Raw genomic sequence first — 13,776 nt, 5'->3', positions numbered from 1 at the left:
CACAACCACTACAGTGAAGACTAATACTACTACAAAAACACTAAAAATAATAATTACATGCACATATACATAGATGTGTATGCATATCATGTGTCAGAAACTAATTGGGCCCCAATTACAAAGATTCTGATTTAATAGGTCTGAATGAAGGTGTGAATCTGCATGTTTATGCAGTTCCTAAAATAACACTGTTACATTGTCAAGATTAAGAAAGCCATGGATTAGGTACTGTTATGGGCTCAATCATGTCCCCCCAAAATTCGTATGCTGAAGCCCTAACCCCCCCCCGTACCTCAGAATGTGACTACATATTTGTAGATAGGACCTTCAAGGAGGTAATTAAGTTAATTGAAACCATTTGTCTTGTGCCTAATTTAATCTGACTGTATCCTTACAAGAAGAATAAACTTGGACACACAGAGACACACCAGGGATACACACACACACACAGAAAAAACCATGTGGGGACACAGTGAGAAGGAGGCCATCTGCAAGCCAAGCAGAGAGGCCTCAGAACAAAACAAATTTGTCAACTTTTTTAAATTTCTAGCTTCCAAAACTGTGAGAAAATAAATTTCTGCTGTTTAAGACACTCTGTTGTATTTCATCATGGAAACCCTAACAAAACAGTTACCATTAATGTATTTTATTTATTTTATTTTTAAAATTTTTTTGGTCCCCATTTTATAGTAGAGGAAATGGAAAGTCAGAAAAGTTTAAGTAATTTCTTAAGGTCACATATCTAGGAAAATATTGGAATTTGAATTTATACTTGGTTTGTTTTGCTGTCAGAATTCAAGCAACATTATTTCTCCACAGAATTCTTCCTTGTCACATCCAAATTTCCTACTGATAAAGCACTGATTGTAATTTATGCACAAAAATCAAGATTCATTTACCACCATCCCCCAAACATAAACAGAAAATTAGTTTTTATAACCTTTTTGAGTAATTTAATTTGTCATAGGGCTTGCTAAGTTGTTAAATAAAATCTCAAGTTAACTTAGATGTATGTATGTTTTGGCTTTTTCTTTTTTAATCTAGGAGCAAAGTTTATTATTGTGAGATTTCTGAGATTGACATGCATAAAAAGGGAATATTTTATGCAATATGTAAAGGAAACATAACAAATTCTCCATTGACACTTTTTCTTGGAAATAGACATTAGTCATACCTTACTTGAAATAACCGAAGTAGAGAATATAACAAATAATAGAACAGAATAGAACTAATAACAGAATAGAAGTAATAATAATAATAGAATATAACTCAGAATCAGAGTGACTTATTTTCTAAAATAGTCAATTAATGTTAAAAATAAAGAGTTGAGTTATATCACATAGAAAAAAAAGGTAAGACAGCCAAAGAAAATCGTGTCTATAAGATGAGAATTTAATTTCTAATTTAAAAAAAATTACTTGAAAGAGAATTTTAAAAACTCCATATCTATAATCCCTTTATATTATCATAACACTCTAGATTTTATTATAAAAATGTTCATTTTACATACAGCTATATTCAACTAATATTTTATTTTAAATTATAAGTACTGTGTGTTGTTAGCATTAATGACAAAGATTTTTTTTTCATATTTCCAGTAAAAATAAAAGACCCTTTTTCAATCAGCTTTTTAATGCACTAGTTGTAGATAATATTCCCATCATTATGAGCTTGTGTTCAAGGTCTATGATTAGAACCCTTTTGAAACAAGTAGGGATAAATACTGGAAAACCAGACATCAAAGGTGAATCAACAGAGAACAGAAGTCAAGAGAAAACAGGATTTAGAGGCAAATTGCTAAAAGGAAAATGCTTTCAGAGTTCATTAACAGGCATGTTGAAAAAAGGTAAAATGGACACAATTTCATGTAAAAAAAAAAAGTAGCAATATTTAACTCTTACTCATGTAATCAAATGGCTTTTTTAGAAAAATCCTGCTGTTCATTTCTAGGAGCACACGCATAATATCTACAACTATTGAATGTGAGATGTTATTATAAAACCAATTTTTAAATGCAGCCTGTTTACATAAGACAGTCATTTTTATTGCATTTTGCTGCCAAATATAGCTAAATTTGAATCTGAATTCTTTGTTAAATATGATTAAGTACACAGAGTGACTAAAATAAACATTCTAGCTAAGTTCAAGGTGAACCCGTTACTAGGTAATGCCTGTAATGTATCTATGCTTGCAAACTGAAATCAGCATTCTAAAAATTAAAGGAGATTATACTCGAAACAGCATTTAAAGCACATGCAAAATTCACCAGGAAGAGGAAAAGGGGAAATTGCCAAGAGTTTTTCTACATTATCAGCTACCATAAAATTCTATTATTTGGGAGGAATTGCTTATTTCCTTTCTTCCCACCCTGCCTTCCATGTGCTGTCTTCATCTCTGTAGAATCACTTTATTTAAGAAAATCATAAGCATCTTTTGAGTCAAATCTGTTCAAGGATTCACTACATAAAGTCCATTAGAAGTAAATGACAAAACTTTAGAGACAATACAATCATGAAATACTAGAAATTTTAGGAATTTATCAATCAGTGATTACTTGGAGAGGCAGAGCACAATGAATATTATGGGAATGGGTGGTTTATTATAGAAAGACTAGAAGGAAGAGGTAAAGGATGAGAGAACAAGTCACTAACTCGTCTGCTGGAAGATTTAGTATAGGTGGTTAAGTTGGAGCTTGTAGGTAAATGTTAGAAACCAAACATGTTGAGCCATCAAAGTAGAACAGTCAAGGGGAAGATATGGCAAAACCTAAGGGAAATTGTTGTCTCTGGTTAGTTACCCCATCTCGGAACCCATAGCTGAGGGTCTGGCACAATAATCAGGAAGAAAAGGTGGGGGCAGAGCAAAGGAGAGTAAGGTCAAGCTGGGACTTGCCAGGTCCCTCTGTGTCTGTCCATCATGGTATCTAACCATCATGACCTCCTGAGATTAATGGATGCTATTTTACTCACTTTATGACAGCTACCAAGTGCACAATGAAGGGGATTTTGGAAAATGTAGTTCACAGCCTCAATTATGTTGACTTAGCATAATCTTACACAGCAAAGGAAGAAAGAATGACGATATTCGGTTTCTTAACATATTGTCAAAGGAACTCAAGTATGTCCCTAAACTAGCTTAAGGATGTTTGTGAGACTATGAAATGGTAGGTGAGATGTTGTATATATATAAGGGCACTTCAAAAATCCATGGAAAAAATGAAATTAAAAGGTAATACGAATCTTTCTGTGAACTTTTTGAAGTGCCCTTGCATGTATATATGTATATGTCAATAAATGTGCATTTATCTTGGGAGATGTCCCAGAGCTTTCCTCAGGTTATACAATACATTTGAGGTGCAAAGAGATTAAAAGCCACTTTTTCTAAAACAACACTTTTCACAATTATGGAATTTGTCATTTGCCTAATTTTTCATAGCTGGCAACAGAAGAACTATTCTTTTTTTTTTTTTAATTTAACATTTCATTTTTACTGTGTTTACAGTGAGAAAATACTAGGATTTTAAATATTAAAAAAAGCTATTCTCTTGCATTCAAGAAATAAGTAAAAGAGGTAGACTGGTGGGGGACACATACATGTAAATAGTTACATTAATAGAATTTTAAAGATATATTAATATATATGTGTGTGTGTGTAATAAGCATATATCAAAGAGAGATGATATTTGGTGCTTTCTAATTGCCAGGAACAGCTCTCAGTATCTCACATGCATCATTTCATTTACAATCTAAGGAGATTCACATTATCATTACTCACATCTTTCAGGTGAAAACAACGAGCCACAAAGTGTTTAAGATACTTGTCCAAGGTCACATAGTTAATAAGAGACTGAATTTGAATTTGAACTCATCTTCCAGAGTCTGTGCTTTTAATCAATTAACTATACTGCAATACTTTGATTGAGGTTAGTACAATACATAATTATGAAAATGTACTAAATCAGTCCATGGAACTCTGTCTGCTTCACAGTGGAGGGTTTTGAGCTGAGAACGGAACAATGAATACAGATTTGCTCCATTTTGACAATGGCATTTGAGGCAATGAGAAAAGTGTGTGCAAAGGGTGTAGGAGGAAAGAAGCACATTATATATATTTAGCTTTGAATAAAATCCAAAGGAGGAATGTTTAAGCCAGAAGTTGAGAATTAGAACAAGAATATCCCCCACTACCCACCCATCCATCACTTTGCTTTTTACAACACAGTTTAGAAACTTTAAGTTGTGCAAGTAGGGATCGCATATATCATTTCAATTGACATTTATACTAATGCAGCAAAATAGGACATAGTAAAAAGGTTAGACTCTGGAGTCATACATACATGGTTTTCATCCTGACTCCATGATATAGTATATGAGAGACATTAGGCATATTAAAAACAAAAATTGTTAATTCTTCAGTTTTTCCTAGAATTTTTTTTTAGCTATGTGGCCTCGGAACAAATATATTAACCTCTTTAGGCCTCAGTTTTCTTATATGTAAAATGAGAGTTATAAAACATTATTGCTTGAATAAAATGTATGAAGCTATTATCAAAATGCATAGCATGTGGAAAGTCATTAATTTATTTTTCAGTGTTCTGGGCAGAGAAAACAGCATGTATAAAGACCTTGAGTTGAGAATTTGGGGTATTTAAGGAACAGAAATAAAGTGAACTACATCAATGAACTAGTTGAAAGGGGGAAGAATTCTATGTATTAAGGCAGAGAAATAGGCAAAATCTAGAGCATGGAAAGCCTTATAGACAGTATGTAATAGAATTTGGGTTTTAATCTAGAGATTTTGCTCCAGCCATTGGAGGATGCCACCCAGAGCAGAATACACATTCTTCGCAAGTGCACGTGAACTCTTTCCAGATGGATCACATGTTAGACTGTAAAAGAAGTCTCAATAAATTAAAAATGTTGATATCATACAAAAATATATTCTCCAACAACAATGAAATGAAATTATAAATTATTAACAGAAGAAAGTGTGGGAAATTCCCAAATATATGGAAATTAACAACACATTCCTTAAAAGCCAATGGGTCAAATAAGAAATAAAAAGTTAAATTAGAAAGTATCTTGAGATGAATGAAAATAAAAATACAACATCACAGAGCATATGGGATGCAGTAAAAGCCGTGCTTAAGAGGAAATGCATAACTGTGAATGCCTATGTTAAGAAACTTTCAAAAGAAGAGCATATTAAACCCACATCAAACAGAAGGATGTAACTAACAATGATCAGACTAGAATTAAGTGAAATAAGGACTAGAAAAACAATAAATAAAATTGATAAAAAACAGAAGTTTGTTCTTTCAAAACATTGACAAAATTGGCAAACCTTTAAGAAGATTAACCAGGAATAAAAGAAAGAAGGCAAATTACTAAAGTCAAAAATTAAAGAGAAGACAAAACTACTGATCTTACAGAAATAAAAAGAATTGTAAGGGAATACTATGAATAATTTTATGCCAGCAAATTAGATAAGCTGGTGAAAATGAACAAGTGTTTAGAAAGACACAAACTAATGAAGCTGACTAAAAAAGAAAATAGAAAATGTGCATAGACCTATAATAAGTAAAGAGATTAAATTAGTAATCAAAACTTCTCACAAAAACATCCCTAAATCATATGGCTTCATTGATGAATTCAACCAAATGTTTAAAGAAGTAACAGCAATCTCTCATCAACTCTTCTAAAAACAGAAGAAAAAAGATTACTTCACAACTCATTCTATGTGGCCAGTATTACCCTGACACCCAAACCAGGCAGAGGTATTGGATTCAACAGAATATTAGCAAAATACTAGCAAAACAAATCCACTGACATATAAAAAGGACCATACACCAAGACTGAGTGGAATAGCACAAGACTGGTTCAAAATATGAAAATCAATCAATATTATACACATTATTAATAAAATGAAGTACAAAAACCACACAACTACCTTAATAGACAAAGAAAAGGCTTTTGATGCTCAACACAGTATTATTCATTTAAAGTGTAAAATACGGAAACAACCTAAATGTACACAATAATAATATTGATTAAATGATAGCACATCATTTAATGAAATGTTACACTGTAATTATAAATAACATTTTAGAAAATGTTTGAGACATAGGGGAAATGCTTATGTTGAATTTGTAAATTAAAAAAAGAAGTTTTTTTTTTGCTCAGCATTGCTTTGGCTATGCGTGGTCTTTTATTGTTCCATATAAATGACTGGATAGTTTTTTCCATTTCTGAGAAAAATGTCTTTGGAATTTTGATGGGGATTGCATTGAATTTGTATATCACTTTGGGTAGTATGGACATTTTCACTGTGTTGATTCTTCCAATCCAAGAGCATGGGATATCTTTCCATCTTCTTGTATCCTCTCTAATTTCTCTCAGCAGTGGCTTGTAATTCTCATTATAGAGATTTTTCACCTCTTTGGTTAACTCAATTCCTAAGTATTTTATTTTTTTGGTAGCTATTGTAAATGGGCAGGCTTTTTTGATTTCTCGTTCTGCATGTTCACTATTGGAGAAAAGAAATGCTACTGATTTTTGTGTGTTGATTTTGTATCCTGCTACTGTGCTGAAATCATTTATCAATTCCAGCGGTTTTTTTGTAGAGGTTTTAGGCTGTTCGATATATAGGATCATGTCATCTGCAAACAGGGACAGTTTGACTTCATCTTTTCCAATCTGGATGCCCTTTATTTCCTTCTCTTCTCTGATTGCTCTGGCTAGTACTTCCAACACTATGTTGAATAGGAGTGGTGAGAGTGGGCATCCTTGTCTAGTTCCTGTTCTTAAAGGAAAAGCTTTCAGCTTTTCCCCATTCAGGATGATATTGGCAGTGGGTTTGGTATATATGGCTTTAATTATGTTGAGATACTTTCCCTCTATACCTAACTTATAGAGGGTCTTTGTCAAGAATGAGTGGTGAACTTTATCAAATGCTTTTTCAGCATCTATAGAGATGATCATATGGTCCTTGTGTTTGAGTTTATTAATATGGTGTATCACATTTATTGATTTGCGTATGTTTTTATTTTTTTTTTTTAAAGATGACCGGTAAGGGGATCTTAACCCTTGACTTGGTGTGGTCAGCACCACGCTCACCCAGTGAGCGAACCGGCCATCCGTATATGGGATCCGAACCCGGGGCCTTGGTGTTATCAGCACCGCACTCTCCCGAGTGAGCCACGGGCCGGCCCCTGATTTGCGTATGTAAAAATAAAGCTGGAGGCATAACACTACCGGACTTTAAGCTATACTACAAAGCTATAATAACCAAAACAGTATGGTACTGGCATAAAAACAGACACACTGACCAATGGAATAGAATAGAGAATCCAGAAATCAACCCACACACTTACTGCCATCTGATCTTTGACAAAGGCACCAAGCCTATTCACTGGGGAAGGGACTGCCTATTCAGCAAATGGTGCTGGGATAACTGGATATCCATATGCAGGAGAATGAAACCAGATCCATACCTCTCCCCTTATACTAAAATCAACTCAAAATGGATTAAGGATTTAAATATACACCCTGAAACAATAAAACTTCTTAAAGAAAACATAGGAGAAACACTTCAGGAAATAGGACTGGACACAGACTTCATGAACACGACCCAAAAAGCACGGGCAACCAAAGGAAAAATAAACAAATGGGATTATATCAAACTAAAAAGCTTCTGCACAGCAAAAGAAACAATTAACAGAGTTAAAAGACAACCAACAGAGTGGAAGAAAATATTTGCAAAATATACATCTGACAAAGGATTAATATCCAGAATATACAACGAACTCAAACAACTTTACAAGAAGAAAACAAGCAACCCAATTAAAAAATGGGCAAAAGAGCTAAGTAGGCATTTCTCTAAGGAAGATATACAAATGGCCAACAGACATATGAAAAAATGCTCAACATCACTCAGCATCCGGGAAATGCAAATCAAAACCACACTGAGATACCACCTAACCCCAGTTAGGAGGGCTAAAATCCAAAAGACTCTGAACGATAAATGCTGGCGAGGTTGCGGAGAAAAAGGAACTCTCATACATTGTTGACCTCTATGGAAAATGGTATGGAGGTTCCTCAAACAATTGCAGATAGATCTACCATATGACCCAGCTATCCCACTGTTGGGAATATACCCAGAGGAATGGAAATCATCAAGTCGAAGGTATACCTGTTCCCCAATGTTCATCGCAGCACTCTTTACAATAGCCAAGAGTTGGAACCAGCCCAAATGTCCATCATCAGATGAGTGGATACGGAAAATGTGGTACATCTACATAATGGAATACTACTCAGCTATAAAAACGAATGAAATACTGCCATTTGCAACAACATGGATGGACCTCGAGAGAATTATATTAAGTGAAACAAGTCAGGCACAGAAAGAGAAATACCACATGTTCTCACTTATTGGTGGGAGCTAAAAATTAATATATAAATTCACACACACACACACACACACACACACACAAAACCGGGGGGGGGGGGAGAAGATACAACAACCACAATTACTTGAAGTTGATACGACAAGCAAACAGAAAGGACATTGTTGGGGGGGAGGGGGGGAGGGAGAAGGGAAGGAGGTTTTGGTGATGGGGAGCAATAATCAGCCACAATGTATATCGAGAAAATAAAATTTAAAAAAATAAAAAATAAATAAAATAAAATAAAATAAAATAAAATAAAGAAGTTAGAAAATACTTTGTCCACATAATAACAGGTCTACATGTGTGTGTGCTTAAATATCAAGATGAGGGTCATAATTTACTTCATGATATTCTGGTATTCTGTAGCTCTCCGAAATGTGTATAAAAATATACCACTTGCCGTTATTGATGTCTTTTCCCAAAAGATGTGCAGAACAGCCTGTTATTTGTTTGATATTCATACCAAACCTTTCATGATGCAAATACTCAATATCCTTTCAAGATACAAATACCCAACATAATAGGAATAGAAATGAACCTCCTCTACCTAGTAAAGGGGATCTATAAAAAACCCACAACTAAAAGTATATTTAATTGTAAAAGACAAAGATTTCTCTCTAAAATCAGGAGAAAAACAAGAATGTTTGTTTTTACTATTTCTATTCAACGATACACTGCAGGTTCTAGCCAGAGCAATTAGAGAAGAAAACAAAATAAAAGGCCTCCAGATGAAAAATAAATAAAATTGTTTGTAGGTGACCTGTTCTTGCATTTTAAATATCTTTAGAAATGAACATACACAGACACACACACAGACACAACTGTTAGTGCTACTAAGTTAGTTCAGTATCGTTACAGGGAAGATTATCAATGCACAAAATTAATTTTTCTATACTCTAGCAGTAAACTACCTGCAGATAAAATTACAAAAACAACTCAATTTACAATCCCCATCATAAATTACACTATTAGACTGTCCAATGGCCAAAGCCTACTAGAAAACAAAGACACTTTTACCAGGTCAAGGCTTAGAGACCGCTTTCCAGTAGTTTAGGGCAAAGGCCAGACCTCTTTGCATAAAGTTGTCTTTACGACACAGAACCCATTAACAGATTGAGTTGGGAAAAGTAGAAAAGAGAAAGAACATTTTGGAGCAGCATGGTTTCCCAGTAGCTAAGAGAGAATATTTCAAGAAGGAGGTAGCACTCAATTGTTCCAAATTCTATTCAAGTTTTATTACAAATGAGAACAGGCTGTGGACAGTAGATTAAGCAACATCTGTAGCTACCACAAATCTGAAAAAAAATGTTTTGGTGGACTGGGAGATGTGGGTGGCAATGAAGACAGAGAGTATAGAGTACAGTTTGCTGTTAAGGGTGACAGTAATATTGAGCAGTAGCTGAAAGGTGAAATGAGGTTATGGGAGGAATTTTTAAAAAGATGGATGATTTCTACATGGATCTGTACATTACCACAAAACTTTGAGTAGGTGAAGAGTCGTTTTAAATTACAGAAGAAGAGAATGCCTAAAGAAGGTGAGACAAGGAGGGAAGAGCAAAGAATAGGGACAAGTGCTGAAAAGAGGAGCTGGACTTCGGATGGGGTAGGACCACATCCTTCATTCTATTTATTTATTTATTTATTTATTTTTTGTCGTTTTCGTGACCGGCACTCAGCCAGTGAGGTGAGTGCACCGGTCATTCCTATATAGGATCCGAACCCGCGTCGCCGCGCTCCCAGCGCAGCACTCTACCGAGTGCGCCACGGGCTCGGCCCTCACATCCTTCATTCTAACAGCAGTGAAGGCTGTGGTGACGGGAAGATGGGCGAGTGTTTTTCTTCTACTGGCTTCTGTTTTATCAACCACGTGGGAGGTGAGGTTTTCAGGCAAGAATGAATTGGGAGACCGTGCTGGTGGTTTGACAAAAGTAAAGCTGTTATAAAATGATTGTCTCCAAAAGTGGAAAAAGGAAACTAACTGAAAAAATAGTAGAATTGTCAAGAAGTGCTGAGAGACCAGTAATAATGTTTTGCATATTTCAAAAGAACTAAGAGAACAAATTTCAAATGTCTCGCCACAAAAAGTAAGTAAGAGAGGTAATGGATATGTTAATTAGGTTGATTTAGTCATTCCACATTGTATACATATATCAAACCCTGACACTGTATCTTACAAACGTATGTACAATTATGATTTGTCAATTAAAAGTAATAAAAAAGAAAGTAAAAATGAAATAGGAAAAGAACTCCAGCTTACAGTGGAGGTAGAAAAAGGAAAGGGACTTGGAGGTATTTGCAGGAAACTGATTGTAATGATGGACTATTTATATGTACTGTGTCAGCAGGGACGGAGGTGAAATGATTTGGGGCACAGCTGTATTTAGCAAGAGTGGACTGGAAGCTTCAATGAGACAGTTGTTTCAGTCAGTCCCATTTGATGTATCTGTTGAAAACTGATCCCACACTTTCCGTAGATGCTTGTGCATTGACACACAAGTGATTTGGCTTACCTAAATGTCAGTACAACACACTACGTTTTCTCATACTTGGTCTCTCGGTTTGCATATTTTTGGTTCACATTTACATGCTTAGCCCGCATACCCAAAGCCCAATCATTTTACTAAATAGTTGGGGGACAAAGTGACTTCCAGCCTCTGCCACACTTTGACAAAACTAGCTCTCCTACAAAGCACATCCTACTCTGCAAGGGTTCTTTCTGTGACTGTTATTTCTTTTCCTGGCCGTCCCAAGACTGTCCCAATAACCCCAATGGTTTTTAATTATTTGACCTTTAAAAGAAAAGGCTCAGGTGCTTGATCTAGTATTGCTGTTTTACTTTTAATATGCCTCTTTTTTAATGAACCTAATGAAATGCTTCTCCCTTGTTGGTGGTTCCTGTATGCATGTCCTTGAAGGAGTTAATTTGCTGACACAAGATGATACTAAAATGCCTTAGAAAAGAAGAAGAGCTTTTTAGAATTGAAACAGATCCTGACTAGGAAATATCCTACTGTAGAGGGCAGCAAGCTAAGCAGTGACTATCTTTGCACAGCCTGGGGTTAAGTACATAGTACATATATTTAAAAAGAGAAGTGAGACAGGCTGACAGCCAGAGAAGATCATGAAGTCAAATGGGCTGGTATCTCCTCTTCAAGACCGTCATTACCAGGTTCTGTCAGAACTAACTAATGTTCTAGCTAGATCAAATAGCAAATGAGTATTAGAAAGATAACTAGAAATGATTTCATGATTCATAGTCTCTTAAAGATTGTTTTGCTAGATTTTCTTCTGGTAGAAAGAGAATACGTTTTACTATAAATACATATCAGACTTTGCAAATGAAGAGAAGACTGTAAACACAACTTTTAATAGGAAAAATGATAATACCTACTACTTTATTTATTATTTATTCATTCATTTATTGTTAATCTTGTAAATCACACACACACACACACACACACACACACAAAACTTGGTGACTGGGAAGTGTGTTACAATGGTTTAAAATAACTTCGGCTTCTTGGAAACACCAATAATTAAGACTATTTGTAAGTCCACGTTTGTAGGCTAAATTACAGTTGAACTCCAGCTAGAAAGACATCCCCTCTTTTATCTGACACTAATTGGCAGAACTGCTGAAAATCTTAGCAGTGAATCCAAAGAGGGGAGTTATTTTCTACACATGGGCATAACATATGAGTGAAATCTTTTTGGCCTTTCTGCTGATATTTCCTCTGTGCATGGAAAATTAAATTGACTTGGATTATATATTTGACTGTATACATTTGTATGTAGAATCAAATATGAGAAACATTTTCTAGGTAATACAATGTATACATTTATTGTGATATTCTCTAAAAAACCAAATGTTTTCTTGTTAAGAAATGTCTAAATGGCTGGAAATAATTGAACTGACTTTTATAAACCGGAAGAGCTAGGCTCAAATTGATTACATTCATGCTCTGAAAATTCTGATTTGCTCAGATCCATTTACCATAACAAATTGAAAAAACCTAGTTTTTAGGTCATATATTGTTCATGAGGAAATTGCATGGGGAATTTACACATTTGTTCTGTCTAATACATTATGGGCACATAATATCTCTTTGTGAGAGAAAATGTCAATCATGGTAATTATGATGATAGAGTTATATTTAGGTTGTTGTATATACTCTGACAGTATTAATATATGTGGAAAATAATAAATTCAGTAGCTTCAGCTATTGACAGGATATATCCCTCAGCTGTCATAGAGACTTGTAGAGAAAAGAAAAAAGACAAAATATATGAATATTTCCACTCTTTCCTCAGAGTCAAAATTGTCAACATTATGTTTCCTTCATGTACAGAGTTTTTGTACATTACACGGAAAAGTAAGTTAAAATGAATAGATTGTATGAATATATTTTCAAGGTCATCTCCAGGACAAGTAAATAAAGACTGGAGATCATTTTGAAAATAACCCCTTTGTTCTGACTAATACACTCAGGCACATGTGTATTTCCTTCTACTCACCAGAGCTAGCTGACCTTAGGAAACTCAACTAATGACAAACTAAAATTAGCAACCACATGTCCTTTGCCTAAAGCAAGCCACAACTGAAGGATAGAAAAGTAGAAACAAAGGGAGGCCCACTCTAACCTGAAATTATACTTCATTAGTCGTATATTCATTATAAACATTAGGTGTTACTACTACCTAGGCTTAACAACAGAATCATGAGGCTCAAATAAACCTTAAGAGTTTAAGAAATTCATATCCCTTCCTCCAGTTGGGACAGTTTGGAAATAACTATGGACAAGTTAGGAAACTACTGAGCATTGTCTGTGTTCCTCGAATGCCAATTTTCTTATGTATAAAGCCATAAATGAATCAGTAATCACCAAAGACAACTTCAAAGTCTCTTAGAAATATGAACTATAGGGAGAAATGGTAGTATGTCTGAGAGCTACTTTAGGCTTTGTCCCTTGTATAGACAACTAAATGGGAAGCACCAAAGAGGACTGTCTCTGACTCAAATAGGATAACAAAATCCACTAAAACTCAACTGAAAGCAGAGTTTCAGGTCTATATCATTTGATTTGTTTGTTTTTAAGTATCTGCTTTTCTTTTAGTTTATCTTTTATGAAAAACAATTTTAATTTTTTTTTTAACAGGAAAAATATTTTGGACAAATTCTACTTTATCTAGTGTTTCATTTTGTTTTGTTCTTGCCTTACTTTTAGTCATTTTCTTTTAATCCACCTGTTCTGCTTTCAGACCAATTTCTTATGATATCATTGATAATAATAGAAGTACTAACAGAGATAATATTTATCATCCTTTCATTA

This window comes from Cynocephalus volans, chromosome 4 (assembly GCF_027409185.1).
Source record: "Cynocephalus volans isolate mCynVol1 chromosome 4, mCynVol1.pri, whole genome shotgun sequence".
Taxonomy (NCBI): Eukaryota; Metazoa; Chordata; class Mammalia; order Dermoptera; family Cynocephalidae; genus Cynocephalus; species Cynocephalus volans.
The sequence above is the reverse complement of the archived record's forward strand: the minus strand, read 5'-3'. Positions refer to the sequence as shown.